Source organism: Cherax quadricarinatus, chromosome 28, assembly GCF_038502225.1.
Source record: "Cherax quadricarinatus isolate ZL_2023a chromosome 28, ASM3850222v1, whole genome shotgun sequence".
Classification (NCBI taxonomy): domain Eukaryota; kingdom Metazoa; phylum Arthropoda; class Malacostraca; order Decapoda; family Parastacidae; genus Cherax; species Cherax quadricarinatus.
This window is the reverse complement of record NC_091319.1, coordinates 37,940,558-37,956,336: the sequence shown is the minus strand read 5'-3', so window position 1 is coordinate 37,956,336 and position 15,779 is coordinate 37,940,558. Positions and strand designations below refer to the sequence as shown.

Here is a 15,779-nt window from a genome sequence, read left to right as displayed (position 1 = left end):
GCCTTATTCAACTAAAAATATGTTGGTTCTCCCTTACCATGAAAACTTGATATGCCTTCTCTTCTTAAGACTTTTAATATTAAAGTTGTATTCAAAAATCTTGATAGAGTAAAAAAACTTTTGATAAAGAATTCTCCCCAAAATGCTGATGGATGTGTCTATAAGATTCCTTGTAAAATTTGCGATAAAGTTTATTACGGTCAAACTGGTAAAAATCTCGAACTAAGATAAAAACAACATAATTATAGCATTAGAATTGGGCAAGATTCCAATGCTCTATTTATTCATGTGAGAGATTTTAACCATCCAATTGATTTTCAAAAAGTTGAGAAAGTTGTATCAAGCAAGTCCATGGTCGACAGGAATATAATTGAATCTTGTTTCATAAAAAGTAGTTTTGACAATAATATGAATATTTCCTTTGGTTTATGTAAATTAGATCCATTTATAATTAATAGAATTTGGGAAGAATTTAATAATACACTGGACAAATAATAATTTTTTAAATTCTTATTTCTTGGGTGGAATAGTTTGTTGGTGGGTTGTGTGAAGGACCTGTCTAGTTGGGCCGGCGGGCCTGCTACAGTGTTCTCTTTCTTATGAGTCGCGCGTCAGGTGTTTTCTTTGTTGTAAGATATGATAGTGAGGTGTGGGCCAGACCCTTGTATATACCTTCCTTTGATGCTCTATTTTAATTGTTCCTTGATAATGTGAGTAGTCACGAAAGCGCTTGAAACTTCTCTATTCTTTCACAGTGGTTGTTTTGCATATATACATATACGTGTGTGTCTGTATATACATGTATATATATATATATATATATATATATATATATATATATATATATATATATATATATATATATATATATATATATATATATATATATATATATATATATATATATATATATATATATATATATATATATATATATATATGCAATAAGATCACAGTAAACAGGTGATTTCAGAATATGCAAAACAACCACTGTGAAAGAGTAGAGAATTTCTCTATTCTTTCACAGTGGTTGTTTTGTAAATATATATATATATATATATATATATATATATATATATATATATATATATATAGGTAGTAGGTTGGTAGACAGCAACCGCCCAGGGAGGTACTACCGTCCTGCCAAGTGAGTGTAAAACGAATGCCTGTAATTGTTTTACATGATGGTAGGATTGCTGGTGTCCTTTTTTCTGTCTCATGAACATGCAAGATTTCAGGTACGTCTTGCTACTTCTACTTACACTTAGGTCACACTACACATACATGTACAAGCACATATATACACACCCCTCTGGGTTTTCTTCTATTTTCTTTCTAGTTCTTATTCTTGTTTATTTCCTCTTATCTCCATGGGGAAGTGGAACAGAATTCTTCCTCCGTAAGCCATGCGTGTTGTAAGAGGCGACTAAAATGCCGGGAGCAAGGGGCTAGTAACCTCTTCTCCTGTATATATTACTAAATGTAAAAGGAGAAACTTTCGTTTTTCCTTTTGGGCCACCCCGCCTCGGTGGGATACGGCCGGTGTGTTGAAAGAAAGAATATATATATATATATATATATATATATATATATATATATATATATATATATATATATATATATATATATATATATATATATATATATATATATATATATATATATATATATATATATATAGATATATATATATATATATATAACAACACTGCACTAGCCAAGGAGTCGAACCCATGCTGTGTTGGCATGCCTCATGGTGAGATAAAATGTATGACGCTTTAGACCACTAGATCACACAATCCTAAACATTGGAGCATCTAGCCAAGGTAGATGTTGTACCCACCTTCGACGGACATACGGTGGTGTGGACGCCTCTGAGCAAATTTCATTCTACCCTCTATTTGTATACTAGCTCAACAAGCTCAACTAACTCAACATCTAGCTTAGCTGGATGCACCATCGTTAAGGAGTGTGTGGTCTAGTGGTCTAAAGCATCATGCGTTTTCTCTCACCATGAGGCAGGCCAAAACAGCATAGATTCGACTCCTTGGCTAGTGCAGTGTTATTATTGATCAGTACCACTTGTCCCGTGGGTACAATAATATATATATATATATATATATATATATATATATATATATATATATATATATATATATATATATATATGTAGAGGGGTCACAGATATATGAGATCACTTTTTAGTTTAGCTACAGTGAGAGTAAAAGATAGATGGGATGCAAGGAAAATGGAAAGTAAGAGAGAAGTGAAGGCTTATAAACTAAGGGAGGAGGCAGTTAGGGTAAGATATAAACAACTGTTGGAGGACAGATGGGCTAGTGAGAGCATAGGCAATGGGGTAGAAGATATATGGAGTAAGTTTAAGAATACAGTGTTAGAGTGTTCAGCAGAAGTTTGTAGTTACAAAAAAGTGGGTGAGGGAGGGAAGAAGAGTGATTGGTAGAATCATGATGTAAAGAGAGTAGTAAGAGAGAAAAAGTTAGCATTTGAGAGGTTTTTACAAAGTAAAAGTGATCCTTCCCTCCCCCCCCGAAAGGTGACGTGTGGGGCTCTGGTCCAAACAGTAATCACTAGACTCACAGCTCCCAGCACTACTGTAAGTACATGCCTGCCTTGTATTCTAATGGATTTATGGGTTGAAAGCTTCACTTTTGACCAATAATAAACTTAGTCTTTTCAGCCTTGCTCTATGCTGACTGTTGTAATAATCACCACATCTTTTAGGTGTTGTACTTATCATGGAGAGTGATTATTTAAGCAGTGGGTAACCTGTCTATCTTTTCAGCTTGGATGACAGAGAGGGTCACCTGTCAATCAACTAGAAGAACTGGTGGAGATGGACTAACGTCCTGAGACTTCCCCTTTTTGGATTTAATTACCTGTGCACCTGTATGAAATTGCAGGACGTAACCCCTTATCATTGCAGCGGTAAAGAACCTGCTTTCCTGTCATCGGGATATAATACTCAAGGCTATACTGTGAAGAACTAGCCAGTGGGTCGTAACCAACACCTGCGACCCCCCCTCCCCATCATCAGCAACGGCTACGATTTCAACAACAGTGTCACCAACACCAGACACCCCTATATATATTAGCGTTGAATTCAGTTATCCTTTATATTTTTCATTTTTCATTTTCTTTAATGTAGGATTAATATTTCATATTTAAGTGTTTTATATTTTATATTTTCTATATAATAAAGTGTTTATGTTTGTCTGTTATTATTTCTTTTTCTATTCATTAATTTTCCTGAGGAGGAGCCAGCCTTGGTAATACTGTCTGAAGTTGTTACAGGGCTGAGTAAGCCTTCACAAGTGGCGAGCCTGCCAGGATACAATTCGACAGAATCAAGATTCAATTCCATCTCGAATCTACCATTGGAACTTCAACGCTGCATACCACAGACGGTTACCACCAGCCATGAGTAATCATTGTCTATGGTAGGACTACGGTACAGGTATTTAAAAGATTTGGTGATTTTTATAGTCTCAATTTATTGTTGGTCAAGTCAGGCAGGATATAATAGTTAATTCTGCCACCTTTCTTGTGAGCTTGAAACACTTTGGAGGATTAGACTCTAGGGACCCGAGATTTTTCAGTGACAATTTGTTTCATTGAGCTCTTTATTATATCAAGGGAACTGTCGTAGGACACTCTTGATTTGTTGGTGAGAAGATTGGATGGTCAAGGGACCCCATTCTACTTACTGTTTGCTCGGAGCCGGCATAGAACCCTTCGTTTTCATTAATACATATTGTTTAATTGAAGCAGCGATCGAGCCCTCTGGTTTATTTACAGTTTGAATGGAGCAGGAATTGAACTCTCCATTTTCTTTAATACCCGTTTCATTTCCCCTGATAGTTTAAGTTATTCTTGCAAGTATGGAGGAATACCAGTTTTGGATGAACGCTGGAAGTGAGTTAGGAATAACAGGAAAAAATTTAGAATCTTTCATTAGTGCTAAGATCCAGGAAAGACTTGAAAGAGAGAGAATTGAGAGAGAAGACAGACAGTTAGAAAGGGAAAGAGAAGAAGAAAAGGAGAGAGAGAGAATCGAAAGAGAAGAGAAAAGGGAGAGAGAGAGAATTGAGAGAGAAATCCAAGAAAGACAATTAGAAAGAGAAAGAGAGGACAAAAAGGAGCGTGATAGACTTGATCGTGAAGAAAGAGCTATTAACGTGAGGAACAGGCTAAAATACTTGAGGAACAGGCTAAAATACTTGAGGAACAGGCTAAAATAAGAGAACTTGAGGAAAGAGCAAAGGATAGAGAATTTGAGGAAAAAGCTAGAGAACTCGAGTTAATAGAGAGAGAAAAGGATCGCGAGCTCGAAAAATCTCGCCTTGAATTAGAGAATAAAAAGTTAACTCTTACACAACAACAATTAGAGGAAGGAGTAATGGAACAACGTGCAGTCAGTGCACATATTCCAACACCTAATTTACCTCCCTTCACAGAGGGGGAAGACATAACTTCATACATTATCAGGTTTGAAAATACCGCTACCCTCTGTGAATGGCCTGCTGACACCTGGGCTACCAGGTTAGGAATGTTATTTTCTGGAACAGATTTGAATATCTATGCAACTTTGTCGCAGGATATCATATGTAATTTTAACCTACTGAAGAAGGCAATCCTTAAAACATATCAGAAAACCACTAATTCTTACAGGAAAGATTTCAGGTATGCCACCTTACAGCCTGGCCAGAACTTTCAGCAGTTACAGGTAGCACTCTTTCGTTTGTTCGACTTTTGGATAGAGAGTTCTGGAATTGATCACAGTTATGAATCTCTTAGAGACTTCATGGTTGCTGACCAGTTCCTGACAGCTCTTCCTCACCAGATAAGAACATTCATCAGAGAACGTAACCTGATTAAAGCTGATGAAGTTGCTGAGGCTGCTGACCTGTATGCTGAGGCTCACAATTCCTATAAAGACCTAAAGGGATCGAACCCTAATGGCAAGGGTTCATCAGACCTTAAGAAATCAAAGCCTCTAATGGAAAGTAAAATGACTTCTTTTATTCCTGTTTGTCATTTGTGTGGTGTTAAGGGACATAAACGTCCAGATTGTCCTTCTAAGAAGGTCCAAAAAGTTGGAAGATGTTTTAAAGACTGTAATGACCAAGCACCCTTCTGTTCAGGAACAGTTAATGGACTTAATGTATCTACCATTTTACGAGACACTGGATGCACATGTATAGTCATTTCTGATAAGCTGTTCCCTAACCTTAAAGAAACTCATTCCTCTGCTATACTTTCAGACTACTTGGGCCGTACGGACACTTTTCCTACCATCCGTTGTTACATTAGGTCTAAATGGTTCACAGGTTGGTCTGAAGCCGTACTAGCTCCCATCACTTCTTGCTCCGTACTAATAGGTAATGTAAAAGGTGTCATTCTTCCTTCTGAGGTTGACCTTTCATCGCCAAAGGTGGACATAAGCTTTTCAGATCCTCTTCCTGTAGAGTCAGAGAAGCCCCTCGAAAGTTCAGATGAGACAATGTCTCGTGAGATTCATGTGGGATTAAAAACCATTGGTGCTACTCTCGAAAGCGAGGTAGTAGGATCACCGGTTCACTTGTTAAATGAAAGTAAAGATATCACCTCCGATACCATAAATGTCTTGACTAGGGCTCAGACCAAAGCCCAGGCTTCTCCTACTGTCCATCCTTTGATTTTCCCTGACTTTAGGCCTTTAGATATATCGAAGGACTCCTTTGTCAATTTACAACGTAATTGCTCTTCTCTTCAGAATTGCCATAATGCCGCTAAACAAAATCAAGTGATCCAAAGGAAAAACGTTTCATATAAATTTGAATATATAAAAGGTATCTTGTACAAGTCAGTATTCAAATTAAATTCAGATGAGATAGACTATTCCATCTTAGTTGTTCCAAGTCAATGCAGAGAGACTGTTCTTAAAATGGCTCATGACCTGCCAGTGGCCGGACATTTCTCGCATCGTAAAACCTTAAATAAAATTAGGGAAACCTATTTTTGGCCAAAATTGTCCTCAGATGTCACTACCTATTGTAGATCGTGTAAAGTTTGCCAACTGTCATCCTCCCGAGGTACCAGGCGAGTACCTATGGTCAAAATGCCTATCTTTACGGTACTGTTTGAAAGAGTAGCTATTGACATCGTTGGTCCTTTATCTCCACTTTCATCTGGGGGATATAGATATATATTAACATTAGTTGATTATGCTTCGAGTTTCCCTGAAGCCATGCCCTTAAAGACCATATCCACTTCAGAGGTGGCTGAAGCTCTTTTGTCCATCTTCTCTAGAGTGGGCATCCCTTGAGAAATTTTGTCTGACCGTGGGACACAATTCACATCTGACTTAATGCAACATCTATACCAACTTCTAGGAGTGAAGCCTCTCTTCACCACACCCTATCATCCCAGCTGTAATGGGAGGATTGAGCGCCAGCATTCGATTCTCAAGTCCATTTTAAGGAAACTTTGCTCCATTAAACCTATGGAGTGGCATCGTTACCTACCCTGTGCTTTGTTTGCCATGAGGGAAGTTCCCAGTGACTCTTTGGGGTTTTCACCTTTTGAACTTCTCTATGGTAGACAGGCCAGAGGCCCATTGTCCATCCTTCATGACTTATGGACTAATGAGCAGGTAAATGCTGAGGTTCAGTCTTCTTACCAGTTTCTCCTTGACCTTAGATCCAAACTTGAGGAGACCTCTGACATAGTTTCCAAAAACTTAAGTTTGTCAATGGACCAGTACAAAACCTATTTTGATTCCAAAAGTCAGAGGAGAAGTTTTAAAGTAGGGGATGAAGTTCTTGTACTTTTGCCGATCTAGTCAAATAAATTATTAGTAGCATGGAAAGGTCCATATAAAGTATTAAAAATTTGTGGGAAAGTTGATTACCTCATAGAAGTCAAGGGGAAACCTAAACTTTATCATATCAACTTCCTTAAGAAATATTACCGAAGAAATTCGGTTAACTGCCTTAATAACTTTGACTTAGTTTTTCCACACGAACTTGATAAGACAACTGAAGAATGTAAAGTGTGCGTAATTGACACCTCTAACTTAGACTATGATGAAGAACAACATGACTTGGTGACTCTTGACCAATCAGGCGCAACCAACATTAATATTAATGAATCTTTGGATGACCATAAGAGACATGAACTACTTCAATGTGTGAGTAACTTTTCAGACGTCTTTACTGATATTCCAGGTGTTACCTCCACGGTAGTCCATAAGATTGACTTAGTGACGGACAATCCTATCAAACGAAAATTATACCCAGTTCCAGTTCACCTTAGGGATGCATTTGACCGAGAGGTAGACAAATTATTAAAACTAAAGATCATTTAACCTTCAGTATCTTCATATTGTTCACCAGTAGTCATGGTTAAGAAGGAGGATAATTCATATAGACTTGCTATTGACTTCAGAGGCCTTAATGCTATAACTCGGTGGAATGCTGAGCCTATGCCCTTAATAGATAGCGATCTACACAAATTTTATGACGCTTCCTTCTTTTCAGAGATTGATATTGCACAGGCATATCATCAAGTAATGTTAGATCCTTCTTCTAAGCAGTACACCGCTTTTCCTACACACCAAGGACTGATGCAATATAGAACTATGCCCATCGGTTTGGTAACTGCCTGTGCTACCTACGTGAGACTGATGAGAAAGGTCTTGGGTAATATGCCAAATGTTTCAGTTTATTTTGATAACATTTACGTAATGACATCCATGTGGGGCGAACATATCCAATCATTAACATCAGTTTTGCGTAGGTTACGCTCACATGGCCTCACTGCCAAGCCGAAGAAATGCTTCCATGGGTATAACAAGATTAGATATCTTGGACTGATACTTTCTAATAACTCTCTGCAGCCTCTCCCCAGTAAGATCAAAGCTTTATTAGAATTTAAATTCCCCAAAACCAAGAAGCTCATGCGTAGCTTTCTTGGTTCTGTAAATTTTTATGCACGGTTTATCTCGAACCTTACTGATCTTACAGGCATCTTATCTGACTTTCTTAAAAAGTCTGTGAAGGAACCTCTTGAACTTTCTGATGTAGCTCGGGAAAAGTTTAATGAGATTAAAAGTATCTTTTCGAAAGACCCTATACTTAAGATTCCAGATATTAATAAAACATTTTGCTTAAGAACTGATGCCTCCAATACTGGCTTAGGTGCGGTGTTACTACAATACCATGATGGTACTCCCTTCCCTGTATGCTTCCTAAGCCGGAAACTCCTTCCCGCAGAAACAAAATACTCCTCAATAGAAAAGGAATGTTTAGCCCTTGTGTGGGGTATCTCCAAACTTAAATTTTATTTGCTGGGAAAAGAATTCATTTTAGAAACGGACCACAAACCTTGGATATACCTAGAAACTTTTAAGGGAACCAACAGTCGCCTCTTGAGGTGGACATTGGCACTCCAGGCTTTTAAGTTCCATATTGTGTATATCCATGGTTCATCCAATTATTTCTCTGACTGGTTAAGTCGTGACAGTCAGTAGAAGATTTGTTGCCTTATGCGACTTCCACATGTTAGAACTTTTTCCTCGACTATTCTTCTTATACTCCTTGACTATAAGTCTTGGTAAGGGGGAGTGTGAGGGAAAAGTTCAATAGATAGGAGTAGCGAGGGAGTATATAGTAACAATAGTTTCATTGCCGGCTACTTGTTAAGGTAGGGTAAATCAAGCTTCCGCTATTCCCGCCTTTTTTTCCCCCCTCCCCGAAAGTGATAGTTTGACTGCCGGCTGCTTGTTAAGGTCTAGCTCCCGCTATCCCTTCCCCTCCTCCTTCCTCCCCCCGAAAGGTGACGTGTGGGGCTCTGGTCCGAACAGTAATCACTAGACTCACAGCTCCCAACACTACTGTAAGTACATGCCTGCCTTGTATTCTAGTGGATTTATGGGTTGAAAGCTTCACTTTTGACCAATAATAAACTTAGTCTTTTCAGCCTTGCTCTATGTTGACTGTTGTAATAATTACCACATCTTTTAGGTATTGTACTTATCATGGAGAGTGATTATTTAAGCAGTGGGTAACCTGTCTATCTTTTCAGCTTGGATGACAGAGAGGGTCACCTGTCAATCAACGAGAAGAACTGATGAAGATTGACTAACGTCCTGAGACTTCCCCTTTTTGGATTTAATTACCTGTGCACCTGTATGAAATTGCAGGACGTAACCCCTCATCATTGCAGCGGTAAAGAACCTGCTTTCCTGTCATCGGGATGTAAACTCAAGGCTATACTGTGAAGAACTAGCCAGTGGGTTGTAACCAATACCTGCGACGCCTCCTCCCCCCCATCATCAGCAACGGCTACGATTTCAACAACACAGTGTCACCAACACCAGACACCCCTATATATATTAGCGTTGAATTCAGTTATCATTTATATTTTTCATTTTTCATTTTCTTTAATGTAGGATTAATATTTCATATTTAAGTGTTTTATATTTTATATTTTCTATATAATAAAGTGTTTATGTTTGTCTGTTATTATTTCTTTTTCTATTCATTAATTTTCCTGAGGAGGAGCCAGCCTTGGTAATACTGTCTGAAGTTGTTACAGGGCTGAGTAAGCCTTCACAATAGGGAAACTGTGTTTTCGTGTGTAGGTCACGGAGAAATAACATCCTGCCTATATATAGCCGTCCTGCTCCACCTCTGGTTAGTGTGACTTTGTCAATGGTCCAAGTCGGACAGAAACGTCGTCGTAAGCTTCTCTCTTTTATGTGCGGGTTATTTATGTATCGTTCCAGTCACGGTATTGTGCCTTTTTTGTTATTTAGTAAAGAAAATCCAGTTGTGAGTGTTTATCTGGAGTTTACCTGGAGAGGGTTTCGGGGTTCAACGCCCCCGCGGCCCGGTCTGAGACCAGGAATCATGGTGGACCAGGGTCTGATCAACCAGGCTCTTACTGCTGGTGCACGAAAGCTGACGTACAAACCACAGCCCGGTTGGTCAGGTACTGACTTTCGGTGCCTGCCCAGTGCCTTCTTGAAGACAGCCAGGGGTCTATTGGTAATCCCTCTTATGTATGCTGGGAGGCAATTGAATAGTCTTGGGCCCATGCTTTTCATCGGGGGAATGTTGCATCTCCTGCTGCAACTCCAGTTGCATCTCTTTTGCTTTCATTGGGAGTGATTTTCATGTGCAGGTTTGGTACCAATCCCTCCAGGACTTTCCAAGTGTATATTATCATGTAACACTCTCGCCTGCGTTCGAGGGAATACAGATCAAGGACATTCAACCATTCCCAGTAGTTTAGGCGCCTTATCATACTTGTGTGTGTCGTGAAAGTTCTTTGTACAATCTCCAGGCCTGCAATGTCGACAACCTTGAAAGGGGCCGTTAGTGTACAGCAGTATTCCAGCCTAGAGAGCAGAAGCGATTTGAAGAGAATCATCATGGGCTTGGCGTCCCTAGTTTTGAGGCTCTCATTATCCATCCTATTATTTTCCTCGTGGATGAGGTAGATACATTGTTGTGGTCTTTGAAGGCGAGATCCTCTGACATTATCACTCCCAGGTCCTTCACATTACTTTTCCGCTCTCTTGTATGGTTAGAATTTGTCGAATACCCTGACACATTTTTAATTTCTTAAAGTTTCCCATATCTAAGTAATTGAAATTTCTCATCGTTGAGCTTCGTATTGATTTCAGTGGCCCATTCGAAGATTTGGTTGATGTCTGCTTGGAGTCTCGCAGTGTCTTCGATGGAGGTCACTGCCATGGAAATCCGCAAAGAAAGACACGAAGCTATGGCTCACATCTGTCTATATCAGAAATGAGGATGAGGAATAGAATGGGAGCGAGTACTGTGCCTTGTGGAACAGAGCTTTTTACCGTGTCTGTCTGGGACTTCACTTTGTTTACTATTACTCTTTGTGTTCTATTTGTCAGGAAGTTGTAGATCCATCTACCAACTTATCCTGTTATTCCTTTATCACCCATTTTGTGTGCAATGATACCATGGTCAAATTTGTCGTAAGGTTTTGCGAAGTCTGTATTTTGTTTATCCTCTACAGCATCCAGGACCTTGTCATAGTGGTCCAGAAGCTGCGACAGGCAGGAGCGACCTGCTCTAAACCCGTGTTGCCCTGGGTTGTGTAATTGATTGGTATCTAGGTGGTTGGCGATCTTGCTTCTTAGAATTCTCTCAAAGATTTTTATGATATGGGAAGTTAGTGCTAACGGTCTGTAGTTCTTTGCAATTGCTTTACTGCCACCTTTGTGGAGTGGGACTATGTCTGCTGTTTTTAGTGTGTGTGAGATGACCCCTGTGTCCATACTTCCTCTCCATAAAATGGTGAAGGCACACAATAGAGGCTTCTTGCAATTCTTCATGAACACGGAGTTCCACGAGTCTGGGCCTGTGGCAGAGTGCATGGGCATGTCATGCAGCGGCTCCCTGAACACTGAGTCTTATTGGGACTCTTGTATCTCGCTCATTTCTTGGCTATCATCTGTGTATATCCCATTCTGCCTAAGCAGGGGCCCAATACTGGATGTTGTTTTTCCCTTAGATTTTGCATAAGAGAAGAAGTATTTTTTTTTCAATTTCCTTTATCGCTTTTAGTCCTTCCTGTGATTCTTGTCTCCTATAAGATTTCTTCAGCTTAAGTTCGATATTTGCAATTTCATTGACTAGTGCCTCCCTTCGTATTTCAGATATATTGGCCCCACTTAGCAGCTCTGTGACTCTTTATCTTCTTCTGTATAGGGAACGTCCCTGTCTTTCTAGTTTACATCATCTCTTTCTTTTTCTTAAAGGAATGTGTCTTAGACAGATCTAAAGAACCACAGAATTCATTTATTCAAGGCAAATCTTCGGATCCATGTAGTTTAGGATATCTTCCCAGCTTGTTTCATTTAGCACATGGTTTACTTGATCCCATTGTATGTTTTTGTTATTGAAATTAAATTTCGTGAAGAGACCCTCATGACTGCTCACATTTTGCTGGTCCGGAGCCCTGTGCATACATGTCTGTACCTCTATTATGTTGAGATCTGAATGTATTGTCTTTGATACAATTATATTACGTATCAGATCGTCATTGTTAGTGAAGATGAGGTCCAGCATATTTTCTAGTCTTGTAGGCTCTACTATTTGCTGGTTTAAGGTGAATTTGGTGCAGAGATTTAATAGTTCGTGTGTGTGTGAATTTTCATCATAGCTGCTTCCCGGGGTGATCTCTGCTAAAACATTGTTTGCTATACTCCTCCAGTTTAGGTGTCTCAAGTTGATCTCCTAGTAGTAAGATGTTTGGGGCAGGAGTTGGGAGATTTTCCAGACAGTGGTCAATTTTCTCAAGCTGTTCCTGGAATTGCTGGGAAGTTGTATCTGGAGACTTGTATACTACCACAATGACAAGGTTTTGGTTTTCAATCTAAAACTTCAACTACATCATTTGAGGTGTTTAGTAGTTCTGTGCAAATGAGCGACTCTGTGACATACAGTGCGTGGGGCAGTGAGTCGAGTGAAAAAGGGTAAAGCAGCTGGGATTGATGGGATAAAGATAGAAATGTTAAAAGCAGGTGAGGATATAGTTCTTGAGGGTTTGGTGCTTTTATTTAATAAATGTATGGAAGAGGGTAAGGTACCTAGGGATTGACAGAGAGCATGCATAGTTCGTCAGTATAAAGGCAAAGGGAACAAAAGAGAGTGTAAAAAATATATGGGAATAAGTCTGTTGAGTATACCTGGTAAAGTGTAGAGTTATTAGTAATAGAGTTATGGGTAAGACGGAGAACAGGAGAACAGATGAACAAGGAGGCTTTAGGAAAGGTAGAGCAAGTGTTTGAAGTGAAACACATAAGTGAATAGCATTTGGATAAGGGTAAAGAGGTTTTTGTGGCATTTATGGTTTTGGAAAAGTCATATGATATGGAGGATAGGGCGGCAATGTGGCAGATGTTACAAATGTATGGAACAGGAGGTAGGTTATTGAAGTTTTTACGAGGATAACGAGGCTCAGGTTAGAGTATGTACGCGAGAGGGGGAATATTTTCCAAGAAAAGTTGGCATTAGACACGGATGTGTGATGTCACCATGGTTGATCAATATTGTTATAGATGGAGTAGTAAGAGAAGTGAATGCGCGGGTATTGGCAAGAGCAGGGCCAGATTAAGAAGTCTCCGGGCCCTAGGCTATTCAGATTGGCGGGGCCCCTTTGAGTTACGGGTAAGCGAAGCGACCCCTTCCAGCTTGGGGGTGGGGGTCAGTGTGAGCCTGTTTAAGGTCTAATTAAATACATTCTGGCTATTTAGATTAAATTTAATAGGGAAAGTACATCAAGACAACCAAAACCATTTACCAACATCCATTATAACTATCTTGTTAAATCATGCATTTTAAAGAGAATAAACTCAAGACAATATAGTATTACTAGATTTGGCTATTAAAGTAGTGACATCATGTACCTATTATATTCAGCATAACCACTACAGCACTATTATTCCCTTTATAAATCATTGACCATTATTGTTATCATTATTGTTAGCATTTGCGACGGAAGTGATGTAGAAAATCAATCAATTGAGATCTGTTATTGAAATGATAAAGACTAAAGACAGGACAAAGTGCTTTTAAAACCTACAAACGGAAGTCAGTTTGCGTTTTTAGGTTTTTCTTTATAGTATTTTTACCAAAAATGCGTCTTTACTGGTCCATGCATCTTTTCTGGTGAAGTAACCCTATCAGGTACCTCCCTTAACATTTAGAGGCGAAAACAAACATTTATCCATACACATCAATGTCTATCAACAACACTTCAGTTAATTTGTCACAGAACAAGTCTAGATAACGTGTAATTACTACAGAAAATTGGAGAGGAATCTCCCATACTCACCCATTAGCGGGAAAACACAGCTGTTCTGATGTAAACAAAGGCGTGTTGAGTGTTGCCATCTATGGTTAGGTTTATTTATTTTTATTTTATTTTATTTCATTTTTTATTTTTGTTTTGATTAATTTTTAAAAATCAATTTTACTCTCCAAACACTTGAACTTTTCAGGTAGGGACCCCTTTGTACTTGCACCATGTGCGCAGTCTTGGATGAGCCCCTGAACCCCTTGGACCACGGGGCCCCCAAATGCGCGGGGCCCTAGGTAAATGCCTCGTTTGCCTATGCGGTAATCCGGCCCTGTCGGATTACCACACCTCTTGCTGCAAGAGGTGTGGGATTAAAAGATAAAGAATCTAACACAAAGTAGGAGTTGTCACAGTTGCTCTTCGCTGATGACACTGTGCTTTTGGAAGATTCTGAAGAGAAGTTACAGAGGCTGGTGGATGATTTAGTAGGGTATGTAAAAGAAGGAAGTTAAAAGTGAATATAGTAAAGAGTAAGGTGATAAGGATAACAAAAATAATTTAGTAACGGAAGATTCGATATCAGATTGGAGGGAGAGAGTATTGAGGAGGCTAATGTGTTTAGATATTTGGAAGTGAACGTGTCAGCAGATGGGTCTACGAAAGATGAGGTGAATCAAAGAATTGACGAGGGGAAAAAGGTGAGTGGTGCACTGAGGATTCTGTGGAGACAAAGCACTTTATCGATGAAAGCAAAGAAGGGAATGTATGAGAGTATAGTTATACCAACGCTCCTGTATGGGTGTGAGGCATTGGTTGTGAATGCTACAACAAGGAGAAGACTGGAGGCAGTGGAGATGTTATGTCTTAGGGCAATATGTGGTGTGAATATAATGCAGAGAATCCGTAGTTTGGAGATTAGAAGGAGGTGTGGGATTACCGAAACTATTATCCAGTAAGGGCTGAGGAAGGGTTGTTGGGGTGGTTTGGACATGTTGAGAGGAAGAAACAAAAGAAAATGACTTCGAGAGTGTATAAATCTGTAGAGGAAGGAAAGCAGGGTTAGGGTCGGCCTAGGAAAGTTTGGAGGGAGGGGCTAAAGGAAGTTTTTTGTGCGAGGGACTTGGACTTCCAGCAAGCATGCGTGAGCGTGGTAGACAGGAGCGAATGGAGACAAATGGTTTTTAGGACTTGACGTGCTGTTGGAGTGTAAGCAAGGTAACATTTTTGAAGAGATTCAGGGAAATCGGCATTCCAGACTTGAGTCCTGGAGATGGGAAGTACAGTGTCTGCACTCTGAAGGAGGGGTGTTAATGTTGCAGTTTTATAACTGTAGTGTAGGCTTGCCTCTGGCAAGACAGTGATGGAGTGAATGATGATGAAAATTTTTCTTTTTCGGGCCACCCTGCCTTGGTGGGAAACGGCGGATGTGTTAATGATATTAATAATAATAATAATAATAATAATAATAATAATAATAATAATAATAATAATAATAATAATAATAATAATATATCAGCCATCTCTTTAACTATAGACAACACAACACTGTTGTAAAGATAGTCAAACGGGTGACTGTTGTCGGAGTTTTCAACAGTTGAAATATGAGATAGTTAAATAAGTCGCTGATCGTGGCTGCATTTTTTTCTACTCGTTGTATATATTCAGAGCTTTACCGTTGTAAACTAAACTAGACTAACCTAGCCAAACACTACCTAACCTAACAAAACCTAATCCAACCTAGCATAACCAAAACTTAACCTAACCTAACCCAACCAAGCCCAACCTAACCAAATTTAACCGAACCTAACCTAACCTATCCTAACCTAACCTATCCTAACCTAACCAATTTTAGAAATAGGCTGCAAAGCCTATGTGAAAGTGGCAGTTAATAGAAGGATGGGTTGGTATATAAACATTTAAGTAAACGTCGCTCT

The 15,779-nt window shown here is 39.2% G+C and overlaps 1 protein-coding gene across 1 annotated transcript in view; it reads left to right on the top strand.

Annotated features, from left to right (window-relative positions):
• LOC128693114 (glutamate receptor ionotropic, kainate 2-like) overlaps positions 1 to 15,779 on the top strand; it is a 769,231-nt gene that overhangs the window by 370,367 nt on the left and 383,085 nt on the right. The window lies entirely within an intron of this gene.